Raw genomic sequence first — 17,838 nt, forward strand, 5'->3', positions numbered from 1 at the left:
CAAAAAATATTTTCTGCAAGAAAAAAATTAATATTTTTTGTTAATAAATTTAAAAAAGTATTTCTTAAAAACTATAAAATGGATAAAGTAGATTTTAGTACAGTTGACTATTAGATCATGTAACATACAGTAAAAATATTAAGGTCCTGCATCAAATAGTTCTTTCAGAAATGGGACAAATACTTGCCTAAACTAACATGGGTTACATAGGCAGGGTCCGGTCCACTTAACATCTATGTATGCTACTAGCAGATTTCTCTTGTCCAGGAATGCCCTCTCAGCCAGTGGTAGTCTGCTTTTTATGTCTCCGTTGCTCCGTCCATCAGGGCTTATTTTGCTGCGTATGTAACAGAATTCCTTGATTTCGTCTAGATCGTGATCTCTAATTCTGATATTAAGTTTCTCTCTTTTCTCATTTCTGCTACTTCTCATTACTTTCGATTTACTCTCAGTCCGTATTTTGTACTTATTTAACTGTTCATGACATTCAACAGATGCTTCACTTTCACTCCAGGTAGCAATGTCATTAGCGAATCTTATCATTGATATCCTTTCACCCTGAATTTTGAACCTTTCTTTTATTTCTGTTATTAGTTTTCGATGTATAGACTAATAGTAGGGGCGAGAAACGACTGTCCTGTCTCACATCCTTTTTAATTTGAGCACTTCGGTTTTTGTCTTCCACTCTTACGGTTCGCTCTTGGCTCTTGTACATAATGTATATAATACGTTTTTGTTTCTAGATTATCCCTGTTTATCTCAGAATTTCGAACACCTTGCACCATTTGAAATTGTCGAATACTTCTTCTAGGTCGACACATCCTACGAACGTGTCTTGATTTTTCTTCAGTCTTGCTTCCATTATCAACCGCTACGTCAGAACTGCCTCTTCTGTACCTTCACTTTTCCTAAACCCAATTTGATCGTCATCTAACTGATTCTCACTTTTCTTTTCTATTCTTCGGTATATTTTTCTTGTCAGCATCTTGGATGAATAAGCTGTTAAGCTGATTGTGCGATAATTCTCACGTTTCTCGGCCCTTACTGTCTTCGAAAGGCCGGCCGGGGTGGCCAAACGGTTCTAGCCGCTAGAGTCAGGAACCGCGCTACCACTACGGTCGCAGGTTCGAATCCTGCCTCGAGCATGGATGTGTGTGATGTCCTTAGGTTAGTTAGGTTTAAGTAGTTCTAAGTTCTAGGGGACTGATGACCTCAGATGTTAAGTCCCATAGTGCTCAGAGCCATTTGAACCATTATCTTCGACATTTTGTGGATGATATTTTCGCGAAAGTTAGATGGTACACCGCCAGTCTCATACCTTCTACATTCCAAAGCGAAGATTCGTTTTGTTGCCACTTCACCTAATGAATTTAGAAATTCCGATAGAATATTATCTGTACCTTCTGCCTTATTTAATCTTAAATCGTCTAAATCTCTTTTAAATTCTGATTCTGATACTGCATCTGCTATCTCATTCCTTTTGGCACCTGTTTATTCTTCTATCAAGTCGTAAGACAAGCCCCCCCCCCCCCCCGACCCACAAAAAAGAGTGTAAATCCTGTGCACAATTGGACAACTGCAAACGACTTAAAAAAACCTTGAAGATGGAAAACAGTAGACGCAGCCATAAGTTCCATTCAAAAACAATATACTCTTCTTCTTTTTCTTCTTATTCTCCATCATTTCCATTCGCACTCAAACACAAGTTTGTGGGAACACATCTACAAGTCCGCATACTTTTTATAACTGTATCTGAAGAAAATACCAAAAATGTCACGAAAAACGTGAAAAAAATCCGAGAAAAGGTTTTTGTTAATGACTCACATAACTTATATAAGAGAAACGCGTTGCCATTTTCAGCTTCTGTTGAACCAAAGAACGGACAGACATGAATCATTATTTTTCTAAAGAAGAGATTTGGTAATGGGTCTTTATTATGAACTCAACCAATAATTTTCAAAACTAATTATGTCTCAGTTTCATCTTTTGAGAACATGTTATTGCAATCTTATTTGAGTTTGATACGTCTTATTCCACATGACAGCTACCTTCAACTATACTACCATAGTATGGCGCAAAGATTTATTGGAAACGTAGCATACAAGAGAAGTAAAATTATTTTCTGAATTTGTGTAATGAATTTGTGGAAGAAGGTGACACATAACTCTTGGAAGAACAGCCCACAGACATCCGTTGACACTAACAGCACAAATTATGTGAAGTAATTACTGATAATACGTCAATAAAAACAATCTTTGGTTTCAGTTTAAGTAAAGCAAGAACATGACATTATAAAAAAAACACGTTATAAAATAATTTCATAGAGTAATAATAACAATGTAAGTGTAATACACGCAGTTAAATTGAACTAATAAGGCTTATGAGAAACCACATAACATAATTTGCTTGGATAACATTCGGTATTTTTTGCAAACCAAGTAATAGAATCCACGAGTTACTGGAAGTAAAGATGACATTTTAATCAAATCAAAGAAAGTACAAGATAATTTTCATAACTGGTGTCTACAAGTGAGTGCAAGTAAAGTAACTAGAAAAAGTCACCATCGCACACACACACACACACACACACACACACACACACACACACACACACACAACGGCGCGCACGCACACACACACGCACATACAGCATAATGATTCACATCTGTACATTCTGTACTACCTTATAATAAAACTTCACCGCAGATGTAGACATACATCAAAAAATTACATACAATATTTACACATCATAAGCAATAAATTTCATTTCTCTGTGCCGGCCAGTGTGGCCGAGCGGTTCGCTACGGTCGCAGATTCGAATCCTGCCTCGGGCATGGATGTGTGTGATGTCCTTAGGTTAGTTAGGTTTAAGTAGTTCTAAGTTCTAGGGGACTGATGACCTCAGATGTTAAGTCCCATAGTGCTCAGAGCCATTTGAACCATTTTCATCTCTCTGTCAGCCTGCTTACCTGGGTGGTAACGTGCTCGCCTCCCATGCAAGCGGATCTGGGTTCCCGACCGGGTGGCAGATTTTTCTCCGGTCAGGGACTGTGTATTGTGTTGTTCTCGTCATCACTGTATCCTCATCACCGGCGCGCAAGTCGCCCAGTGTGGCGTCGAATGGAATAAGACGTGCACGTGACGGCCGAACTTCCCCGACTAGGGGCCTCCCGGCCAACGATGCGATACGATTATGTCCATTTATTTTTTCATCTCTCTGTAATCATTACTTGCATGAGGAAATAATCTTGTAATGTGCTACACAAGAAATAAAACGAAAAACTAACCAAACAAAAAATATTAAACATGACAATTTTATTGTTATTAAACTTTTTCACATATTAGTACAATAAATTACTGCGAAATTTGGCTTGGAGCACAGATCGTTTGGCATTTAATTGTGTCACACACAGTGAAAAAACATTTCATCATCTTCAAAACTTATCGTTTATTGCCAACAGTGGGTTGTCACAATCTGAATACTTATTTGAGATAACTCCACTAGACAGCCAATTTTTGACTGGTTTGTCTGCATTAATAAAATCGAAATGGCACTAAACTGCAGTTCATGAGCAAACTGTATACAGTATGAATAATATGTGCTTAATGTAACAACCAACCAGTTTGTCATACTTGAACAGAAAGAGTTCAGTCAATAAATACAGTCATACCTATCACACAATTAAAATGCAAGAAGGTGTCCAGTATCTTTAAAGCGCTACTTCTCAAATAAGTGCATTCTTTTCGCACTCATTTCTGAAAAAGAGTTTAGATCAAAACCAAAAGTAACGAATTTGTATGTGAGAATCAAACCTCTTATGAATGAAACATGAAACCACAATAACCCTGCTTTTGGAGAGCAAATATTAATTTCTCTTATAGCTCCATTGCGTGACATTGTGTGAGTAGGAGCTAATATTTTATACACACTGCCATTCTGCTAGTTACATAAGAAAAAGCAACATCGTTGCTCCAGATTTGTTGTTGACACATCTCGCGTTCAATACTGGATGGTGATAACCCTTCTGCAACGCTTATATTCTTTTAGTGCATATTGTGCTTCCATCTGTGTTCAGGCGCCTCAAGCTCTATAACACGCAAGTAGGAGAATACCTGCCCTCCTGTATTACAACAAAAGTTGATAAGCAAAAGATAAATTCTGTTCGTGGAAGCAGCATGGAGTGCATTTCATATTAACCTTTTGCATGCAAAAAGAAGAAAGAACTGAATGATGGCAAAGACTGTGGTGCAGCAACAATAACAGGCTACCTGCCGCGAATATTCACCTTCTATAATACACCGCAATGCTGAGCCAAAAACTTCTAACAGGCAAAAAATTCCATTATTCGATAAATCATGTCTTTATGACACAAGTATGATTTTCCAAATTTCTGAGGAACATGATAGCAGCGGGATGCACAGTTTTAGGTACATGTCGTCAAGGAAACTCAATCTCAAATGTGTATGTTGTACCTATGCATTTCATATTGCTTCGAAATAAGCGTTGCTGTGCTTCCATTTGCCTAGTTTCAACAAGCTTTACGATTTATTTTTCATATATACGATATGTGATAAAGAAACTGGAATTTTTTATTTTCTTCAAGAATCTTTATTTATTCAGTAACAGCAACTTTGTCCTCTTAAAAGAAACCCTCCTCAGATGCGATGCACTTACGGCAGCGCTTTTACCAATCTCGGAAGTCCTTCTGGAACTCTCTTTTCGTTATGGCGTCCAACTTCTTTAGCGAGTCTGTTTTATCTCATTAGTGGTGGGAGAACGACTTCCTTCCATGGTTGTCTTCATGCTCTGGAATAGAAAAAAGTCACAGGGGACAAGTCAGGCGAAAATGATGGCTAAGGCAACATAACGATTTTGTTTTTTGCCAAAAGAACACGAAAGAGCATTGACGAGTTATAGAGAGCAGTGTCTTGATAGAATTTTTACGACTGATTTTTGTTGCAGTAGTGGTAGTTTCCTTCAAAACATTTACACCACCTGTAAACTTCTATCTTACTCATAATAGTTTCATCAAAAGCCGCAGTCAACACTTTGAGTACGGTGCCGCACTTTACTCCATTTTTCAAGCAAAATTTTTCTAAAGCAAAAATTCGAAAACATGTATAACTTTTTCGATTGCCAACAGTAGACTAAATATTTAAAACAGATGAAAATGCAAACATACACCAGGAACATGTACACCAAAAAGATAAAAAAATTTGAAAACGAATGTATAAAGCCCGCGACATTAAAAATTACCGTTACTTTTCAATCACACCTCGCGCTTTACTTTTTTGATAGAGTACAAATTTTAAAATAATGATGACAGAATGTGTAATAAAAAAGTCGTGATGAATTATTGAGCAATTTCTTTCTCTTGAGCTTCTGAAATTTCCTGCTCATTCAAAAACGTGACGTATTTGCAGCAGTATTACAAGAAACTAAAAATGTGATGAGTACACACACGAAATTACGTCAACGTAGTCACATGATGGTTCAACCATTCGTGACAGCAGCTGTTGTGTTTGCTAATGTTTATTTCCAAACAAAAGAACCTTATGAAACACAAGAAACTTCCATACAGAGAAACTGTTGAATTTATGGAACTCCTTCAGCTAATCCTAAGTTACAACTACTTCAATTTTAATGGCAACATATATAAACAGCCAGATAGCCTAGCAATGGGGTCATGTATATATGGTACCATAGCTGACATATACATAAATCACTTACAACAAAAATTATTTAACAGCCAAGAACCTTACCTAAAGAAAATTGAATTTCATAGGAGATATGTAGATGACACACGACTGTTAGTGAAAGGGGATGCCAAAGACATCACAGAGATTCTAAATTACTTCAATAATCTACATGAGAAAATCAAATTTACAGAGGAACATGAGAAAAATGAAAACCTCAACTTTCTGGACCTAAATATTACAAGACACAACAAAAAATGCACGTTCAAAATTCATAGGAAAAACACAATGACTGACAACACAATCCCTGCAACCTCATGTCACCCAACTATCCATAAACAGGCAGCATACAGGACAATGCTACATAGGGCAACTAAAATACCACTAAACCAAGAAAACATGCAAGAAGAAATAAACACAGTGAAGAAGATTGCAGTTGCCAATGGGTAAAATGCTTCCATGGTTGACACGATCCTAGCCAAAGTGAAGAAAGACCTAGGTACAAATTACACTACAGAAGAAAAAGAGAAAAACAAATGTATTTCTAGTATCCCATACATTGGCAATGTATCACAGAAGGTTGTAAATATTTTCAAACATCAGAAAGTAAAAACTGGGTTTTCTACATCTAATAAACTACAACAAACACTAGTACACAATATAATGTGTAACCATGATCCATACTCAGACTCTGGAATATTCAAGGTTACATTCCAGGAACTCTCCATGTCCTACCTAGGACAAACAGGTCGAAATTTTAACACCAGGTACACAGAACACATAAAAGCCTGCACACACAACAGGCACACTACATAAGCCATACAACACATGTACATAATACAGGACACCCATTTTTAAAAATAGAGCAAAATGTCAAAGTACTCCACCGACTAAATAAAGGACATAAAATGGAGTTGGTAGAAGAACTGGAGATATATTCACATTACAGAAAATATGATGATAAAATATTAAACGAAAAACTTGAAAGTGAAACAGTGAATTTCTTCAGATGTTTCGATAGTATACTTAAATGAAAATAGTAACACACAGAAATAAGCACAATTGTAAGTTGGACATAAGTAAATTATGATCCAATTTGTTAAGATAAATAACCTCTGTACAAAAGCATATCATACTCTGTGGGAGACTCTGTTGACTACTTGCATCTGTGTAACTGTTTTGTTTATGTAAAATGTTTTCGATGTTTAAAAGTGTACAACAAGTTGCTTGTGATGTTTAGTGTGTGTGAGACTCTGCACAAATGGACGATAAGGAAACTGTAAGTACAAATTCTGTTAAATTTCGTCACTAACTTCACAAAACGATCGACAACCAACTAAAAATCGCGTGTTTTCTTATATATTGCAGAAAAGTCAACGAAATGAAGCATAATCTCACACATCGACGTCACATAGGAATGACATAACAAAAACAAAAAACGCACTTGAAAATGGGAATCATTTCTCGAAACGCCTCGTGCGAAAAATAGAATAAAGAAAATCGTGACTGGTAGCAGATGAGTTATTTATAAACAAACCTATTGTTTTCACAGTCGCAGACTTTCAGAACCATTTATAATGGATCAAATTAGAATTCTAAAAATTGATTACAGAAGGGACAGGTAGCGAGACGTCTATACATTGTTCTCATACGAACTGAGCCCAGTTTTTGAGCGAGAGATGGATCGCCCACTGAGAAAATCGCAGTCTGAGCTGTATTCGAGTACGGTCTTTTCAACAGAGCATTGTGGTACGAGCTGTGCTCGAGCTTGGTCGAAAAATTGTTAAAACTGTATTGTACAAGGTGACACTCCCACCAGCAGTTTTTATGACCTTGCATAGCAGCCAGAAGTGGGTAGATCAGTGATCATGGAAAGAAAGTGAAACTCGGTAGTTGGTAAAACAATAATCCTCATTTTGTACCTACGCAAGGGCGTCAACTCCGGGATGAGGAGGGGGGCGGGGACCTACTAGTGGGTGTCAACTAATAGAGATATCAGCTACTGAGATATCCCTCTATGTTACATTAAAATTGTAAAAAGGTGCCCCATGTTATATAGCAAAAGAAGTAACAAGCAATCCTCCTGCTGCAGCAAACTGCCTATGTTACAGCAAAACTGTAATAAGTAGCCCTCATCGTTACCACAACATTGTAATCAATTGACCCGTCTTTCAGCAATTTCCAGTGTAACCATTTTCCATTGTCACTGCGTACATACTTTCGGATAGAACATTGGAGCACTGATAGTCAGCTGACATGGTTACTGTTGTTACCCTGCACATGCATTTATTGCGACTCCGGAAATATAAGATACTCGGAGACTGCATCAGTGCACATGTGTAAACATCAGCAAGTTAATCATGATGTCGACTAAACAAGCTGAACTCTATTAAGCTCCCCTGCAAGTTACAGCGAAACTGTAACATGTTGCCTTCCATGTTACAACAAAACTGTAAAAATTTGCCCTCCTTGTTACAGTAAAACAGCAGCACATGCTGCAGCTGCTTGTTGGATGCTACTGGGGCAATGGTGGCAACCTGACATGGTGACTGCCAGTGTCACAATGTTTGTGACTAGCATAATCACAAATCTGTGGCGACATGTATGTGCCATAACCTTTTTTGAGTCGACAGTCTTCTGCAGTCCATCACGAATTCCTCTTCTGTGCCAACCACTCTATCTCAGAGTTGCACTTGCAATCTGCGTCCTCAATTATTTGCTGGACGTATTCCAATCTCTGACTTCCACAACATTCTTACCCTCCACAGCTCTCTGTAGTACCATGGAAGTCATTCACTGATTCTCAGCAGATCTCCTATCATGCTGTTCCTTCTTCTTGTCTGTGTTTTCCATATAGTCAGTTCCTCGCCGATTCTGCAGGCAACATCTTAATTCCTTACCTTATCAGACCACGTAATTTTCAACTTCCATCTGTAGTACCATATCTCAGATGCTTCCATTCTCTTCTGTTCGGTTTTTCCCGCAGTCCATGTTTCACTACCAAATAATACTGTGCTCCAAATGCACATTCTCAGAAATACCTTCCTCAAATGAAGCCCTATGATTGATACTAGTAGACTTCTCTTGGCCAGGAATGCCATTGTCTCCAGTGCTAATATGTTTTTGATGTTCTCCTTTGTCAATCTATAATGCGTTGTTTTGCTGCAGGTAGCAGAATTCCTTAACTTCACCTACTTTGTGGTCATCAACTGCGATGTTAAGTTTATCGCTGTTCTCATTTCTGCTACTTCCCATTACTTTCGTCTTTCCTCGATTTGCTCTCCATCTATAGTAACTCCGTTCAACAGATCCTATCCTGTAATTCATCTTCACTATCAGCGGGAGGATAGCAATGACATCAGTGAATCTTGTCATTGATATCCTCTCGCCTTGTATTTTAATTACTCTCTTGCGCCTTTTCTTTTATTTCGGTCATTGCTTATTCGACGTATAGATTGAACAGTATAGGCGAAAGACTACAAACCTGTCGTATACCCTTTTAATCCGAGCACTTCGTTCTTCGTCTGTCACACTTATTTTTCCATCTTGGCTCTGGGTATATGTTGTATATTACACGTCTTTTTCTATAGTATACACCTATTTTTCTCACCATTTCGAACACCTTGCTCCATTTGACACTGTCGAACGTTTCTTCCATATCAACAAATCCAATGAACGTGCCTTGATTTTTCTACAGTGTTGTTTCCATTATCAGTCGGAGCGCCAGAATTGTCTCTCTGGCGCCTTTACATTTCCTAAAGCCAAACTGATCGTCATCTAACACATTCTCATCTTTATTTTCCATTCTTTTGTATATTATTGTCAGCACCTCGGATACATGGGCTGTTAAGATGATGGTGCGATAATTCTCGCACTTGACAGCTCTTGCTATCTTCGGAACTGTGTAGATGATGTTTTTCCGAAAGTCAGGTGGTATATCGTCATATCCATACACTCTATAAGCCAAAGTGAGTAGTCGTTTTGTTGCCACTTTCCCCATCCATTTTAGAATTTCTGATGCAACGTCAGCTATCCCTTCTGCCTTATTTGATCTTAAGCTATACAAAGCTCGTTCAAATTCTGATTGTAATACTGGATAACCTATCACTTCTAAATCTACTCCTGTTTCTTCTTCTATCACATCGGACGAATCATCCTCCTCATAGAGACCTTCAATGTACTATTTCTACCCATCCACCGTCTCCTCTACATTTAACAATGGAATCACCGTTGCAGGCTTTGTATTTAATTTCACCGAAAGTTGTTTAGTCTTTTCTATGCTGAGCCAGCCCTTCCGAGAATCATTTGTTTTTCGATTTCTTCACATTCTTCATGCAGCAATTTCGCATTATCTTCCTCGAAATAACGAACAGTTCACGGACATGTTTTAATTAGAAACTCACTCGACCAACATCTACAGGCGTATCAGGACTGCCCGTCCGCAGACAGTAAGATAACCGAGACGTGAATGGTGGATTGTGTGAGAGATAGTCAACACCGTACACCGAACAAATATCGGAAAGTCCCAAATGCACGAGAGAGTGCGCACGTGCAACCACCTCGTTTCGCAATCGAAAACTGTGGTACTTCCACAAAAAACGATTAGAAAGCTGTTTTAGTTTCCTACCCACTATCGGGGGGAAGGGGAACGATCTGAACGATGTAATATGTTGTACACAAGACATAGCTACTGGAGGTTTCAGCTATGGGATTGTCAGCTACTTGAGAGCCACCTGATAACGGTTGGTTGGTTTGTTGGGGGAAGGAGACCAGACAGCGAGGTCATCGGTCTCATCAGATTAGGGAAGGATGGGGAAGGAAGTCGGCCGTGCCCTTTGAAAGGAACCATCCCGGCATTTGCCTGGAGCGATTTAGGGAAATCACGGAAAACCTAAATCAGGATGACAAGACGTGGGGATTGAACCGTCGTCCTCCCGAATGCGAGTCCAGTGTCTAACCACTGCGCCACCTCGCTCGGTACCTGATAACGGATACTGTAACAATTTCCTCTGAAACTGTACGAACCTTCCCTGAAAATGTAGCAGCTTGCTTCAAAACAGTAAAACGCGACACAAAGCAGACCGTCGCTGCCCCACCCAATAATAGTTGGGGGAGGTGAGTAATGGTGGCAATATGATACAGTTTCTGGGCATCTCCTTACAGTTTTGGACCAAGCTGTTACACCTTCGAGTGAGTTTTTACAGTTTAAGTGTGTAGCTGACAGCTTCCCAATAGCTGCCACCCCGGTAGCTGACATCCTCAGTATCTGACACACGCGGTACAAACGCACTGAAACCAACTAGTGTTATAATACAGTTTTGAGTTCCACTAGCTGACATCCACCGTTAAGTTCTGGCACTCACACTTTCAAGTTACGTCACTTGCTGTAAGACCACCTGAATTGTAGAAACTAGGAAGTACTGAAAACTACTCAGTGTCGGAAGACGTATGGATGAATGGTGAACTAGATGAAACCCTCCTTGTGACATTGAGATGTTATCAGTGCCAATAAGTAGCAATAACATTGCTTACTCTGGTAATTATAGTCTGCAGGTGCACTTACAGCTGTGAGTTCCATCACCGGCGTTTTTCAATGCTGTAGAACCATTTTTTTTTGTTTTTATAACACAAATCATATTTGCCATTCACTGTAGAAATTATTTATTTCGCAATTGCAATTACCGTCTTTGGACTATATTTAAGTGGTACTGCAAAAGAATTTGCTTCAGCACATGTCAGACTTTAAAATTCTCCAACATGCAAGGATTAGAGTTTTCCCTGTAGAAATACAGTGAAACCTGACCATGAGAAGTCAACTTTTATGTAGTTTGATGCATTTAATACGTGATGTTAATGCATGGTACAAAGATCAAATCACTATCATCCTCTAACACACTTCAACAGTTAAAATAAGCGAGCCATGTGCATTTTAATAAATAATACAGTCAATTTATATTTTGAAATATTTAATTTGAGGACTTATTGTGCGTGCAGAGTGTGGCACAACAAACAAACTCGGCCATCAACAAACGCTGCTTAACCTGCAAGTCTTATTAGTAGTGGCAATATACAAACATCGCGTATTTTTCGCAGTCTTATAGACAATTAAGTTACAACCTTAGCGTCACTTGAGTGTTGTGCTCTAAATCTCAGACCTTTTGAAAAATACTACAATTTCATTTTGGAGCAAAGTTTGAATTTTTGTTCATGATCACAGAACTGTAATTATTCCTGTGCATACAGGAAGCAATCTATCTCTGTAGCTGAGTAGTCATTGCAGCTCACTGCCATACAGGGGCCCTGGATTCGAATAGCGGCCACGCCAGAGATATATCCACTCGGGGACTGGATGTTGCGTTGTCCTCATCATTATCGACATGTAAGACTTGCAGTCAGCGGCAGACTGGGTCTCCCAACCAAAAATGTCATACGATCATTTCATTTACACAATAAGCAACCTATGTGTATGCATGCTATGCTGTACTTAAAATCATTGCTTATTATGAAAAATAGTTTTCTTTTGGTAGCAAGGATTGTACTTTTGAGATACTGATTTTTCATATCTGTCTTGTTTCATCACCATCTTTGGTCGAGCTGTGTTACAAATAAACATTTCATATTAGAGAGTTCGCCTTGTGTGAAACAAAAATACCTTGTTTATGTGATACACGATAATAAAGATATCATCAAAATACCTTCTTCTGCCCTTACTAAAATAGAGTTTGGTCAGTTTGAATGTATTTTGTATGTGCGTGTTTTCCTCACGTATTTTGGATATAGAAATACTACACATTGCACTATTTACGTTATTTTTCGGAGAACTACTTTTGAACATGGCACACAACATTCTTGTCGTTCGCAAACTTTCGAGCACAGCCAAGATGGCTATTCTGGGGTTACTGTATGATTTGCTGCTTCATTTTAATGATCTCCAAAATACTGAATTGTAATTATAGGAGAGAGCCGTGGCTTCGTGTCATACTTGTTTGTGGTGCTAGTTAGAGGTATGCCTTGTCACGTGAAGAGGATGTGGCTTGTGACGTTATGGATAGGGGACACGTGATGTGCAAGTGTTCTTCTTCATGGCCTTCAGCAGATATCTGATGGTCAAGGTTTGACAGCTTGGCCATAGGATACTATCGATATTAAGCAAAGAATCTAGAGATATTTTTCAGCCTCCTACATATCGCTAGTATACGGATCTTTAAGACCAAATTAGAGTATTACAGCACGAACAGAGCAATATAAGCAGTCACTCTTCCCACGCTCAATACGTGGATAGAATGTGAAGTAACCCTGACAAGTGCTACCATGATTGTTGAGCACCCTCTGCCACGCACTTCACGGTGGTATGCAGACTATGTAATTAGGTATAGAAGTAGACATTCTATGTCTGACATTGTTGATGCACTGGGCGTTCCGTGTCTGCTGCATTAAACTAGCGAAGTGGGCAATTCAGTTTGCTATTGCTGGCAACAAACTGTTAATAGCAAGGGTCTTTGTTGACAACTGCATATTGTAACAGCAAATAGATGGCTCACAGTGTAGCAAAATACTTGACAATACAAACTGGATAGCATTAGCCCCTGAGCAGCTTTAGTGTGTTCTCTAGCTGCGCTACAGTTTTTATCGGGATGTGCAAGCTGTTTTTTTCCACCTTGTACAAACTCTAGGGATTGATCGATAGGATACGGAACAAAAAATGTCTAATAAACTTACGTCCGGAAATGCGTGGTTTCCATGGTACAGATCATGTATTCAATCATACTTTGTTACACACGCTGTGGTCTAACACGCGCTGTACCTTGCAGCCAGAATTACAATATGCATGGTTACTTTCTAGAAGGTGGTACTGTTCCTCATACGTCATGCGCTAGCGCCCCCTCCTGCCATAGTAATTGGTAATGTGATGTTCGGTTCACTTCTCTTGCTGACTCACTTTATAGTGGATGTGATAAAGCGTTGACCGGCCGTTGTGGCCAAGCGGTTAAAGGCGCTTCAGTCTCGAACCACGCGACCGCTACGGTCGCAGGTTCGAATCCTGCCTCGGGCATGGATGTGTGTGATGTCCTTAGGCTAATTAGGTTTAAGTAGTTCTAAATTCTAGGCGACTGATGACCTCCGATGTTAAGTCCCATAGTGCTCAGAACCATTTTTTTTTGATAAAGCGTTGTACACAGTGGTTCCGTATTCGAATCGAGAGCTAGCCGACATGGTGTTTACTTAACGAAAGGCAAACGAGAACGGGCGGCGGGCAGCAAGGTTACACCAACAGCAACCACAGCATTCAATGTTTACAACAGTATTTTCGCCGTTAGTCTGAGCCAGGGTCTTTTCAGGAACCAGGGAATCATGAAGGACTTACCCGAAATGTCCGGACACCGGACTTTGAGGAAAATATGGTTAACACCGCCGTGTCAGTACCTGGCAGTTGGCCCGCCAGTACAGGGCAAGCCAGACGACCGTGTGGGACATACTCCATGATAATTGTTATTACCTTCACTTACAGCGTGTCCAGGGCTTACTAGCGACAGACTTTCCACATTGAGAGCAGTTTTTTCACTGGTTTCTTCACCAGGCAACCACGATTCCGGGGTTTGAGTTATCCATCCTGTTCACAGATGAGGTCACCTTTACGTAGAATGGTATCTTCAACTTTCATTACAGTCATCCTGGGCTGGTGTGCAGAATCCCCATGGTATGGTGATAGTGAATCATCAGCATCGGTGCAGCTGGAATGTGCGGGCCGGCATAATAGGCGACGGTATTTCGGGACCAGTCTTCCTTCCACGTCGCCTAACAGGCCTGACGTTTTGGCGTTCCTTGCAGGTGACTTTGCCTCCCCTGTTGGAAGAAGTGCCATTGATGGTACGAAGGATTATGTGGATCCTACATGATGGAACTCAAGCCTACCTTCCCATTATCGTCCGGACCCATCTCAATCGTGTCTTCCCTGGTCGATGGATCGGACGAGGCGGTCCAGTTGCATGGCCTGCTCGTTCACCGGATCTCAACCCGTTCTATTTCTGGTTATGCGGCCATTTCAAAAGTATTATGTATGCAGAGCCCATCCAAATGTGGAAACAATGGAGCACCGTATTCATGCTGCCTTTGACACTTTTCGGATGCAACCAGACCGATGTGAACGAGTGAGACGAACATTCTACTCCTTGTACGCGCAACGTTGAGGTACATGGAAACCATTTTCAACACACACTGTGACTGTGGCTGCCGAGTATAGCGCGTATTAGTCCGCAGTTTCTGTAACAATGTTCGACTGATTAAATGGTCCTTAGCATGAAACCATGCATTTCAGGACGTAAGTTCATTAGACCTTTTTTGTTCTGTATCTTCTCATCGATCAATCTCTAGAGTTTGTAAATGATGGAAAAAAATCAGCCTCTACAGAGGTGACCACACTTATCAGAACCTGTGTGGTAGCCAACAGAAATAGCTAAGGTATTCTTAGCTGAATGCCAGGTCCATAAACTACGAATAGCGAAGTTAGTATATATTCGACAATCGATTCCTAGCGAGTGTAACCAGTGCTCAGCGCTCTAATTAAGTAAACGCAGCGAGATCAAAACATGCAGTGAAATCTCACTGGCCTCGACCTTGTTATATATAGTCGCGTGTTATGCGTATCCTCCAGTCCGCAGCTCGTGGTCTCGCGGTCACGGGGCATGGGGTCCCACGTTCGATTCTCGCCAGGGTCCGCGTTTTTCACCTGCCTCGAGATGACTGGGTGTTTGTGTTGTTTTCATCATTTCATAATCATTCATGAAAGTGGTGAGATTGAACAGCAAATGCCTTTCCGAGATTGATGTCTGAAATACTCCTCTGTGATACAGACAAGAGGGAGATTGAGTCAATAATCATATCACTGGAGACTAAGGACTCTCATGGTTATGATGGAGTATCTAGCACAATATTAAAGTACTGTGCTGCACATGTTAGCCCTGTATTTAGCCATATTTCTAATTTTTCCTTTAGGAATGGTCAGTTTCCTGAGCGATTAAAGTACTCAGTAGTAAAGCCGCTTTACAAAAAGAGAGAAAGGGATAATGTAAATAATTTTAGACCTATTTCTAAGCCATTAGTGTTTGCAAAAGTTATTGAAAAGGCTATTTATGGAAGGATAATTGATCGGTTTATATCATACGATTTGATATCAAATGTACAGTTCGGCTTTAGAAATCGCTTAACAACTGAAAATGCTAAATTCTCTTTTCTCTGTGAGGTACTGGATGGGCTAAACAAAAAGTTTCGAACGCTTGACGTATTTTTAATTTAACTAACGCATTTGATTGTGTTGATCACAAAATATTGCTCCAGAAGTTGGACCATTACGGAATACAGGGAGTAGCTCACAATTTGTTCATCTCTTACTTTAGCAACAGGCAGGAAAAGGTCATTATTCACAATGTTGGTAACGTGTGTGATGTGGAATCTAAGTGGTGTACTGTCAAGTTGGAGGTGTACCAGGGATCAGTTCTGTTCCTTATTTATATAAATGATATGCCCTATAGTGTTACGGGTAACTCTAAAATATTTCTGTTTGCTGATGACACTAACTTGGTCGTAAAGGCCGTTGTGTGCAACATTGGCTCGGTTTCAAATAGTGCAGTACATGACCTCAGTTCATGGCTTGTAGAAAATAAACTAACGTTAAATCACAGTAAGACTCAGTTCTTACAGTTTATAACACACAGTTCAACAAAACCTGACGTTTTAATTTCACAGAACGGGCATATGATAAGTGAAGCTGAACAGTCCAAATTTCTAGGTGTTCAGGTAAATAGTAAGCTGTCGTGGAAAGCCCACGTTCAGGATCTTGTTCAAAGACTTAATACTGCCATTTTCACTATTCGAACGGTATCAGATGTGAGTGATACTTCGACACGAAAATTAGTCTACTTTGCTTATTTTAATTTGCTTATGTCGTATGGTATTATATTTTGGAGTAACTCTTCCCATTCTAAAATGATATTTTTGCCTCATAAACGGGCGGTTCGGGCAATAAGTGGTGTGAGTTCACGAACCTCTTGTCGACCTCTGTTCACGAGTCTGGCTATTTTGACATTGGCCTCTCCATATGTATATTTCTTAATATCGTTTCTTGTTACGAATATTAGTTTATTCCCAAGAATAAGCAGCTTTCACTCCGTTAATACTCAGCAGAAATCAAACCTGCGTATGTATCGGACTTCCTTAACTCTAGTGCAAAAAGGTGTGCAGTATACTGCTGCATCCATTTTCAATAAGCTGCCATTCGAATTCAAAAATCTTAGCAGTAATCCACGCGCTTTCAAATCGAAACTGAAGAGTTTCCTCATGGGTCACTCCTTCTATTCTGTCGAATAGTTCCTTGAAAAATTAAACTGATTCTTATTGTATTGCTGATAGCGTTTACTTACACTTATGGTCTGACTTTTTGCAGGTTTATGAACATTTATTTTTATCTGTTATTACTTTTATGCTGTAATTTCATGTACTGACATTTTCCATGACCTTGGAGATTTGCTCCTCAATTTGGTCCTACGGAACTTGACTTGTAAATAAATAAAATAAATAAATGTTGTGAATTTGTACGGGCGCTGATAACCGCGCAGTTGAGCACCCCACAAACCAAACATCATCATCATCGTTTCCTCCAGCTCATGCGGTAGCTTGGTGGACGTAGTCACAATGCCTAGTGAGTGTCCTTGTGACTTGTTACTTCGACTGTCCTCATGCAGGCCACAACCGACATCATCGCAATCTGCATAGTACGTCGATATGCGAGACAAATTGCGTTACTTATTGATTAACTTATTAAAAATAAAACGTTTATCGACGGTCCTAGATCAGTTCCCGGCATTCTTGACTTCGAAAGTATTTTTAATAAGTGTCGTTTGCTTTGGTTTGACCTACAATACGGGATTAAAGTGACCACTATTCCAATTTCCAGTCAGGAGGACACTCAGAGCCGAACACTGCACTGGAAGTCCGTTGATAGTTAATACACCTAGCAATTCCTTGAAAATTCCCTCAAATTTCTGTGAGAACAAACACAAGCATCAAGCTAACGGTTCCCCGATCTGATATACACTCCTGGAAATTGAAATAAGAACACCGTGAATTCATTGTCCCAGGAAGGGG

This window comes from Schistocerca cancellata, chromosome 3 (genome assembly GCF_023864275.1).
Source record: "Schistocerca cancellata isolate TAMUIC-IGC-003103 chromosome 3, iqSchCanc2.1, whole genome shotgun sequence".
Taxonomy (NCBI): domain Eukaryota; kingdom Metazoa; phylum Arthropoda; class Insecta; order Orthoptera; family Acrididae; genus Schistocerca; species Schistocerca cancellata.